The sequence below is a fragment of the Saccopteryx bilineata genome, chromosome 5, assembly GCF_036850765.1.
Source record: "Saccopteryx bilineata isolate mSacBil1 chromosome 5, mSacBil1_pri_phased_curated, whole genome shotgun sequence".
Taxonomy (NCBI): domain Eukaryota; kingdom Metazoa; phylum Chordata; class Mammalia; order Chiroptera; family Emballonuridae; genus Saccopteryx; species Saccopteryx bilineata.
This window is the reverse complement of record NC_089494.1, coordinates 255,799,031-255,810,205: the sequence shown is the minus strand read 5'-3', so window position 1 is coordinate 255,810,205 and position 11,175 is coordinate 255,799,031.

Below are 11,175 nucleotides of genomic sequence, written 5' to 3'. Positions count from 1 at the left end.
CCTGATGTGACCATGGAATGGAAGGACGTTTCCGTGGCGTTCTCACCAAAAAGCCTTGGTCTCCATCAAGTCAGGAGAAAGCATCAGACAGACCGAAACTGAGGGGCATTCCACAAAATAAGTGACCGCTTGTCTTCAAAGATGAAAAGCAAAGATGGAGAAATCATTACAGATTGGATGAGACTAAGGCAACATGACAGTGAAATCAGTGTGGGCTCCTGACTTGGATCCAGGACCAGAAAAAGGATGTTAGTAGGAGAACTGGCAGAATTCAAACCGGGTCCGTGGATTAGCGGATGGCGTTGTATCAGTGTGAATTTGCTGGCGTAGATCATGGCAATATGATTATGTTAACATCAGGGGACACTGGGTGAGGGTGCATGAGAATTCTCTGTACAATTTTTTGCAACAATTCCTGTAATTCTAAACTTTTTTTTTTCAAAATAAAAAAAATTAAATATGCTGATAGAATTTGTAATCTTATCTTCTACGCCCGTGGATATTTGAGGTCCTGCTCTGTAGGTCCTCAAACTGAACGGTCTTCTCCAAAGTGTGCTCCCTGTTCCTATGCTCTTGTTTAAGCTCTGCTCATAGTCAGAAATCCACTGCACAGATGTCTGGGGGCCTCCTGTGTGTAAAGGCGACTGGTGTCTACAGTTGCTGAGCTAAATGCTAACATTGCCAGCCTACCTCTCACTGGAGGTTGCTGCCCACCCCTCTAAAATGCTCTCTCGGATGTGTGGTGATTCCAAATTGATCTTGTCAAGACCCAGGCACTATATTCTTACATTCCTTTAACAGAAGAATAATTCCAATGAGTCAAATAGTTTGAATACTTTGAGTAAATGAGCTCAAGCATGTCTGCCCTTCCCGTTAGCCATATTCCTAGACTGACTAGATGCAGAGCCGTCTTCCCTTGATGAATTCTTGATGTTGCCCAAGCTGAGCTGTGTGTCTCAGCCTCAGTGCTGAGGTCTGCAGCAAAGGCTGGGCTGAATGTGTTCTCGCCCAAGGACATTCTCTATAAGCAGGTTGTTCTGATGGATAATTTTAAGAGCCAGTTTGAGTGGGCTATGAGGTACCTAGACTCTTGATCAAATATTATTCTGGACTTCCGTGAGGGTGTTTTTGGATGAGATTAATATATTTTGGCGGGGATGAGATTAGTATTTAACTTGGTAAACTTTGAGTAAAACAGATTGTCCTATATTTATTTTTTAAATTTTTATTAGATTTTATTTATTCATTTTTAGAGAGAGAGAGAGAGAGAGAGAGAAAGTAAGGGGGAGGAGCAGGAAGCATCAACTCCCATATGTGCCTTGACCAGGCAAGCCTGGGGTTTTGAACCACCGACCTCAGCATTCTAGGTTAACACTTTATACACTGTGCCACCACAGGTCAGGCAGATTGTCCTTTATAGTGTGAGTGGACCTCATCCAATCAGTTAAAGGCCTGAACAGAACAAGAGACTGGTTTCCCCCAAATAAGAGAAAATAATCTAGCAGATTACCTTTGAACTTCATAGACATCATCAACTATTCTTGCCTGACAGGGATATAAATAAATGCATCAGTCAGGGTTGTCCAGAAAGCAGGACCAATGGGATTTCTATCTGGTTCTACATCTCTCTGATAGGTCTGTTTCTCCAGAGAACCCTGGCTTATACAATTGTCCTTTGTGTTTCTAATACAAGAGCGTTCTCTTGTCATTTCTCCAGCTCTCAATAGTCAATTTGGGGAGACAACAGAGGGCAGCACGATTGGGGTATTTCAAGTCTGATTATAATTATTTCACAATACTCCATCGATGCAGAACTTTGAAGTTTCTCTTTGACAACGTAAAATGCATGTTGGCATGCCAAGAAATGGCTGGAAGACTGACTGAAGTACTTCAAATACTAACTCCTCTTGGGCTTTCAGAAACATATGAGCTATCTACACACTCATTACTAGCCATATTTAACAGAAATATGCTTATTTCTTTGCGTTATTTAAAGAAAGGAAACTTGTGGTTTTCATTTATTTTCTCAGTTACAGGGTATGTACGAGTTACCCCCTCTCTCCCTGCCGTGGGGAAACTACCTTCGGAGTATTTATCAAAGCAGAGTATTTCCTAAGACAAATTTAAAATCTCAATATCTCTTTTAGTCATTGTAGAAATGGTGTCTTGGAATTCCACAATGTGTCAAGCTTCAGTAGTCAACGTGGTCAGTGACCCAGATCTTAGATCACCTTCCCTGGAGAGGAATATGTTTTCCTGAGCCTAAAATGTGGAATACACTTCTCTTTTGCCCTTGAGGTCTTCATACCCGCTCCTTTGTTTCAACATCTGCAACGTGAACATCTAAGACACAATTCCAGTTATTTTGCTTATACTGTATGTGAATTTTTTTTTATGCATCGGTTTCTGTAGTTTTAAAAATAAGCTTGTCATCTACTGGGACCTAATTTGACTGCCCACTTTTCTTTGCAATGTGTTTTCTCTAAGGGGATTTGAGACATACATTTCTGCTATTTATAGAATTCTGCTTATGGTAATGGTGAAGTTGAATAATTACCCAAGATCTGGGTTTTAAGGGTTTTAGAAAGTGGTGGTGGCAGTGGCCTGGGAGTCCCTGCTTTGGAAGCTAAGCAATGACTCTAGGGAGAGTGGGGATATTGGTTGCTATGGTCCAGTAGGTAATGAACAAGGAAGTGACCCACCTGCCACCACTCCTGGAATAGGATGACCTGTTTGGAATTGAATAATGGAACAAACAAACACAATTAAACAGATTGAGGAACTACTGTATAAGGAAGGACTGTGTCGATCAGAAAGGGGGCATTAACAACAAGACAAAAGCCCCAGTGTGACGGTGAGCCACGTGCTGGTGTTGTGTCAGGCTCTGCGTGGGTTATCCCATTTAGTCTGACAACAATCTCAGCGAGTGGGCATTGTTACCTCATCACCCAGTTTTGGATAAAGGGATATAAGACTCAGATAAAATGTCACTTGTCCAAGATCACAGAGTTTGTAAGTGGCTGAGACAGCATTTGAACTCACCTGTTTCATTGCAACACCTGCACTCTTATGCAACATGCTAAGTGTCACCTGCAGCCAAAAGAGTTACTAAGGCAAACACTGGTTGTGCCATTCAGGAACTTCCAGCAGAAAAGCTCCCCCACCCCCACACCAAAAAAGAATCATGTTGATCAAGTAGTTATTTCAACCATGGAAATCAGAGTCTGAACGTTTTCAATTTTCCTCGTTCACTTCCCTTTTAGTTATACTCTGCTCACCAAGCATGTGGCTGGCAGAGATTTGATTCTCATTTTTGTTTTATTAGGAGAAAGGCAAGCCAGGTGTACCCGCCTATCAGATGGAGTTCCTGTTGTAATCTGGCACATGGCCCTCCTGGTTTATAGATGCCAGTCTCTGGGTGTGGGTGGAGTAGGTCAGCCTCTCTCATTCCATTCCCTTGGGAAGACTGATAAAACAACCAAATCCCAAGCCTGCTGGGACATGGGCCAGACCTCTAGGAAAAGTCACCAGAATCTCTGCCACCCTGTGAGGTTTGTACAGCTACCCAGGAGCCACCCAGCTAGGCTGTCTTAACATAATTTGTCTTCAGTTGCTACTGGAAACAATCTCAGAAGTTTATCTATTAAATATACATTTCAGACCAACCTTCTTTTAATTGGACAAAGTTTCTGGCCTTGTTCCTTAATCAGACACAGTCTGCTCCTCTTCTGGATATTTCCTCCTCTTTAAGCAGGTCCGAACTGAAGGCGATTTCCCTGGGTAAGGATGTGATCTGGGGAGTTTGTAGTGTTCTGCCCCATTGCCTCTTGCCTCCTTCTAGTGGCAGCTTTAGAGATGGCAGGTACACCAATGGTGTACACCACTTGGTGCCTGTATTTAAAATCTTTTAATATCTCCCCATCACTTAGAATAAAACCCAACTATTTACCAAGGTCTAGGAGGCCAAGATTGTTTGGATCCTGCTTATCTCACTGACTGCTTCCATCTCTTTCCTCCTCCCAATACTTCTGCCTTCATTCTGACTTCAAATACGCCACGTGGGGGCAAATTTTAGAGCCTTTGTACTTGTTTTTTACTCTCTAGAGTTTTCTTCCTCCAGACTCTTTAAACTTAGCTTCTGCTCACCATTCAGTTCCCAGTTTAAACACTGCCTCTTAGAGAGGTCTTCCCCACATCCCAGCCTGTGGAAACCCTCGTCCTTCATCACAGGGCCAGAGTGAATTATTTTGTCATGGTATTCATCACCACCTCTTATTTTCTTGTTTATCTTTGTGTTTACATCTGTTGCAACTTAAATGGGAGCTTCATGCAAGAACACATGTTCTTAGCTCTATATTCCTAGTGCTTAAAACTCATGCCAGGCACGGAGTACAAAGGGGCTCAGTGTGCACTGACTATGAGTGAATTCTGCCACGCTCCCATCCAACACCCATGGCAGAGAGGATTAATCAACCATGGTGCTCTTCCCACTGAATATTACAGCGTGGAGAGTGCAATTTGTTAGAGACCCTGAGTTTACCCCATACACAAAAATAAATTTCAGGAAGAGGAAAGAGTTACTTCTAAAGAAACACAAGATGATATTTAAAGGAGAATATACTTAGAACATCACAATGGGGAAAAAAACCTCAATGGAAAAGCTATTCCAGAGCTAAGCATAAGACCTAGAAGCCAGTAAAGAAAAGATTGACCAATCTGGCAACAAAAAGGCTAAATGTTTGCAAGACACAGTAAACCAAGTTAAAAGGTAAGTGAGACATTTGGTGAAAATATTTGTAAAATGAATAATCAAGGATTTATATCAGCTTATGTTGAATTTTAGAAATCAATTTTATTTTATTTCTTTAAAATGTTCTTTGGTGCCTTACTTTTTTGTCTTTATTTCTATTTATTTTTATTTTTTATTTTGAATCCAGAGAGAAGAAGGGGGACAGGAGGAGACAGAAGCATCAATCTGTTTCTGTATGTGCCCCAACCAAGGGTAGAACCAGCCACCCCTGCATTGAAGGACAGTGCTCCAACCAACCGAGCCATCCAGCCACGGCATAGAAATCAATATTAAAAAGCAAACAGTGCTATAGAAAATGAATGTCAACTCTACACAAACAGTTCACACTGTACAGATGGCCAATGAGAATGTGGAAAGACTTCCAATCTCACTGACAACCAAGAAAGTAAAAATCAACATAATTTTTCTTTCTATTATGAAAAAAAATGAAATAAAAAATCCGGGCTGTCACGGATGTGGAGAAATGGCCATCATTACCATGAGGAAGAGTAGAATGAATACTACTACCTTTCGGCAGGGGACTTGTCCATATCTACCCAAATTTATACTATACATGTACAATGATTTCACATTTAGGTATATCAAATAGTTGAGATATCTTTGAATATGAGTGAGATTAAGCCCTTTTCATGTTTAATTGCTCATCCCTACATTTTTTTTTCTTCTGCACTCACCAGTCTATGGCTTTTGCCTGCTTTCCTACCATTTGCTGGCTAGGTGGCGAGATCTGGAGATGCAGAGAGAGGTGTGAGGAGGGCACTGGGGTGGCCTTCATCGCACAGGGACTGCTGACCTCTCTCATCTGGCTTTCTGCAGTGGAGCCACTTGTTTCGAGACAGGAATAGAGCTACAATTGTTTCTTAGTGGTGACCCCACCCCAGAAACTTGCATCCCTCATAGCTTGCTAAAGGGATGAAATAATGGCATTCCTGTTTTGAAATGTAATTTATTATGCATCCTTTAATTCAATTAGCAAACATTTATAGACTACCTGCATTTGCCAGGTACTGCTGTAGCCATCCCTCCTCAACCCCTCTGGTCGTACTTATAAAATATGCACAACTCCTTCGGAAGCACGGGCAGAGGGGCCAGGCCAGCCAGCGGGGTTGCAGAAGGACATCCAAATTCGCACGCCCTTGCATCCGAGTCACGAGGAGAATTCTGTCGTTAAAAATTTAAAAGGCAGAATCTCAAAAACTTTAAAATTTTCCCTGTGCTGTTGAGTTAAAATAAAGAAGTTAACAAAATGCTATGTGTACAATGTTCCTACTTTTGCTTTTAAAAAGTTTATTTATATTTTATGCATATTTATGTGAAAATTTCTGGAAGGATCTATTCAAAATTTATTTTCTGAGATGTTAGAGGATTTTTATCTCCTTTTTTCTTATTTTTGTTTTCCAATTTTCTGCTCCTAACATGTACTACCCAATAATCTCAGAAGTGAAAAACGGTGACATGCAGCACGCAGTTATGTAGCTGCAGTTAGCAGTTAAATGCAGGAGTGTAACAGAAGCGAGCTCTGTGAACAAATGTCCAGTTTCCTTTCAATTGTTTTGTCACTTCTTAAACTTATGAATTAGAAAGCTCATTTTTTATAAGTTACTTATCTATTCTAAGCCTTAGTTTCTTCACCTAAAAACAGTGGGAGTGGGTAATACCTTATCCCCTAAGGATCTTGGCTGAAATTAGAAGACACCAGGTAAGAAAAGGACTAGTGCAGAGCTCCGTGCCTAGTCTGCACTCTCGGTCTCAGTCCAGTTACTTTCCCTTCCTTCTTCTTATACAGGCAAATGCTAGATACACTCAGTTAAACACCAGGGAATCTATAAACGCTGTGACCGTACACCCAGGAGTTGTCAGGATAGTCCTACTTCCCAACACTGTGTCCGTTCTAATGCCGGATTCGGTGTCCTGGTTTTCATTTCAGATTCATGGTTTTCACCAGGCTCAGGTTTTGTTGGTCATCTTTTCTTTTTTTTTATTTTATTATTATTATATATTTTTTTGTATTTTTCTGAAGCTTGAAACGGGGAGGGATAGACAGACTCCCACATGCTCCCGACTGGGATCCACCCGGCACAACCACCAGGGGGCGACGCTCTGCCCCTCCGTGGCGTCGCTCTGCCGCGACCAGAGCCACTCTAGCGCCTGGGTCAGAGGCCAAGGAGCCATCCCCAGCGCCCGGGCCATCTTTGCTCCAATGGAGCCTCGGCTGCAGGAGGGGAAGAGAGAGACAGAGAGGAAAGAGAGGGGGAGGGGTGGAGAAGCAGATGGGCGCTTCTTCTGTGTGCCCTGGCTGGGAATCGAACCCGGGACCTCTGCACGCCAGGCCGACACTCTACCACTGAGCCAACCGGCCAGGGCTATCTTTTCATATTTATCAGTTTGGAGCACTTACCAGGTACCATCCAGTCTTCTGAAATGAGAAGAATAGCTCCAAGAGTCTGACACAGGCAATTTCAAGCCTCATTCGTGGCCACAGCCTCTTATGGTTCCTTGGCATGTGACCTGCCTTTTCTAATGATTAGGCAACCTTAGTTAAATGGAATGCCAAATGTGCTTCTTAATAAATATGTATTTTTCAATCCCAGGGATTTTTTAAGGATTAATTAAAAAAAATAAGGATAAATACCAACTACATTTTATAAAGCAAAGATAATATTGATACTAAAAGTTGATAAAATTTTACCAAAAAGTAAAACTACAGACTATTTACACTAGGAAATATATATGCAAAAAACTTCAATAAAATATTAACAAATAGCCTATTTAAAAATATACATTAAAACCATGTGTACCTTTCCTTTTAGGAATGCAAAAGTGGTTCAATATTGGGAGTTGCAGTTGTATAATTCATCATATTAATAGACCTAAAGAGAAAAATAGTATAATTATTTCCAGGGATGCAGAAAAGACATGTGCCAAATTCCATTCATGAATTTTACACACTTATATATAAAAAGAAAACAATAAAGGAATTGATGGATACTTCCCTGGAATATATAAAAATTGCATATATGATATAACATTAATAACAAAGACAGATTGTTTTCAACTAAAATTAGTAATGAAAAGTGATGTCCATCATCTCTATGCAAAGATGCTCATGAACTTTACTGTTATGTACATTTGCAATGATTAATACATTTAACAAATGTTACATAGCTATGGATTCCTTTTTCTTTATTCTTGATTTTAATGGAAAAGATCTCCAGTTTTGTGGTTAAGGTTATATGAAATTTTTATATTAATTTTATAATAAAATAATACTAACATAATTAATATATTTATAATAAAATAATATTAATATACCTGTAATAGAATTTTCTATAATTAATATATATTAATATGTTAAAGAAAATTTGTGCAAGTCCCCAAAGTAGAAAAACAAAAAGAAGTCATACCGTGTTCCTGGGTAGAATGACTCAACATCACAGAGATGCCAGTTTTTTCTACGTTATAACTTATAAATGTAATGCAAGCCCATAAAAATACCACCAGATGTTTTGTTCTCAAGCTAGACAAGTGGATTACAAAATTCATTTGGAAGTAGATTTTATGAGCAAGAATAACCAGAAAAAAACCTGGGAAAGAACTAGGAGGGAAGCTAGCTTGATTAGCTATTGAAACACTCTGCCGAACCTTTGTCAGTAGAAAAGGCTGTGTTGGTGTACACATAGACAGGCAACCCAATGCCAACTGAAGAACAAACAAAGAAATCGACACAATTACAGCTGCAAATTTAATGCATGATAAAGGTGTCTGCTCAAATCAGTAGAGAAAAGATCAGTGTTTTTGTAAGATTTGGATAACTGGGTGGTTGTATAAAACGATATAATACACTATTTCTTACTCTATATACCAGGATAAGTGTCAAACAGTTAAGAGATCTACGCAAGTACTAGATGAAATCATAAGTGAATTCCACTATAACTTAGGGTTAGCAAATAATTTCCTTATTATTCAAAATACTATAAGAAAAAATAAGCAATAAAAAGAAAAAAAACTTTCGCCTGGAAAAAGAGGCTCATAAACAAAGGGGGAAAAAAGCCAAACTGGGAAAAATATGAGCACCTTATCCAACAACAATTTTTTGGAAGTCCGAAATATCCCTAACATATTTAGGACTCCCAACAAATATCTTAAATACCAGTAATTGTATAGAAAATGGACCAGAGAATAACAAGCAAACAAATGAAAATTTAATGAAAAAATGGGCATAGGACCTGAATAAACATTTCTCTGAAAAATAAACGCACTGATGGCCAATAGACACATGAAAAAATGCTCACTATCACTAATTATCAAGGCAATGCAATTTAAAACCAAAATGAGGTATCACCTCACATCTGTGAGAATGGCTATCATCAATAAATTAAAAAAAAAGTGAGGATGTGCAGAAAAGGGAACCCTCCTGCACTGTTGGTGGGAATGCAGACTGGTGCAGCCACTGTGGAAAACAATATGTGGAAAACAGAACTACCATATGACCTAGTAATTCCACTCCTGGGTATTTACAAAAAATGAAAAAAAAATCAAAACACTAGCTTTAAAAGATATACACAGCCTTATGTTTTTACATATGATATATTGTAATATTATTTACAATGGCTGAGATAAGGAAGCAACCTATGCATCCATCGGTGGATGAATAGATAAAGATGAGGTATATAGATACTCGACTAGAATTACTACTCAGCCATAAAAAAGAATGAAATCTTCCCATTTGCATCTACGTGGATGGACCAAGAGGGTACTATGCTAAGTGAAATAAGACAGAGAAAGACAAATATCATATGATTTCACTAATGTGTGGAATCTAAAAACAAAATAAATAAATAAACAAAACAGAAGCTCATACATACAGAAAACAAACCAATTGTCAGATGGAAGGAGGTTCAGAGGTTGGGTGAAAAGGTGAAGGGAATAAGAAATATACAATAAAAGAAATACAAACTGGCAGTTGCACAATAGTCATGAGAAAGTAAAATACAGCATGGAAAATATAGTCAGTAATAATGTCATAACTATGTACAGTTACTTGAAATATCAGGAGGACCACTTTTTAAGGTATAGAAAGGCTTAATCACTATGTTGTATACCAAAAACTAATATAATACAGTATGTCAACTGTAATGGACAATTTTTTAAAGTTAACAAAAAATTAAAACCTAAAGAAAATGAATTTTAGTGAGTCAGCAAATGGTTCACAGAAAAATAAATTTAAAAGACTCAGTCACATGAACATTTGCTTACTTTATTTTATAATAAAAACTCATCTTCAGGTTGAGGCGTCAATTCTCATCCCATAGGTAGCAAATCCAAACTGTCTTATTAGCTTGCCAAAAATCCTGTAGACAAAGCTTTTCTAAAACAAGTAAGAGTTTTATCTATGACTTATGGAAGTGCAAAATGGTACAATTCTTATAGAAGGAAATTTGGCAATATCTAACAAAATTATATGTGTATTTAAATTTTGATTTAACAATCCCACTTCTAGGAATGAGTCCCAAAGATACAAAGGTACACTGGCAAATATGAAAGGAAGGAAAGAGAAGACTATATAATTCAAAGTTATTTATTGCAAGATTAATTATAATAGTAAAAACATAGAAATTACTCAAATGTCCATTGATAAGAGATTGATCAAATAAATCCTGATACATTTATTCAATGCAGTAACATGAAGCTTTATAGAAGCATAAGAAATCCCTCTATCTGCATACTATTATAGAGTGATACTCAAGATAAGTTATATATATAAAAAAAAAGCAAGGTAAGGTAAATGTGACTATTAATAAAAAGCAAATGATGAAAAGTTTATGAAAATAAAGAAAATGGGTACCTATGGGGGAATTGGTTATTGATTTGACTTTGTTTCAGAGATTTGAATTTCAAATCATGCAAATAATTTATACGATTTAGAACAAAATTTAAAATTTTTTAAATTCATTACTAATAATGAAAAGTAAAATGAAACAGATGAACTTCACAGTTTGTGTCAAATCTACAAGAAAAAAAGAATTCCAAGAAATTGTAAAACACAGTACTTTGACTTCTTATCCCAAAGGAGATGGACCTTCAAGACAAAAAGAACTGCCCCTCCTGCTAAAATCAAGTCAACTTTTAAAAGTAATCTTATTGTTTATAGCAATGTTATTTTGAGATTGCTGTATTTGCATTGAGAAATAATTCTACTAAGTAATTATGTGAAATTTAAATTTTATCATAAACAGAAAGGACAATAAAAAATGACACATCTTCTTCAATATAAACAAATTGTAAGAAAGAGAGAAACAACCTATAGGTTAAAATAAATTTAAAACACTTATTTAGCCTGACCTGTGGTGGCACAGTGGATAAAG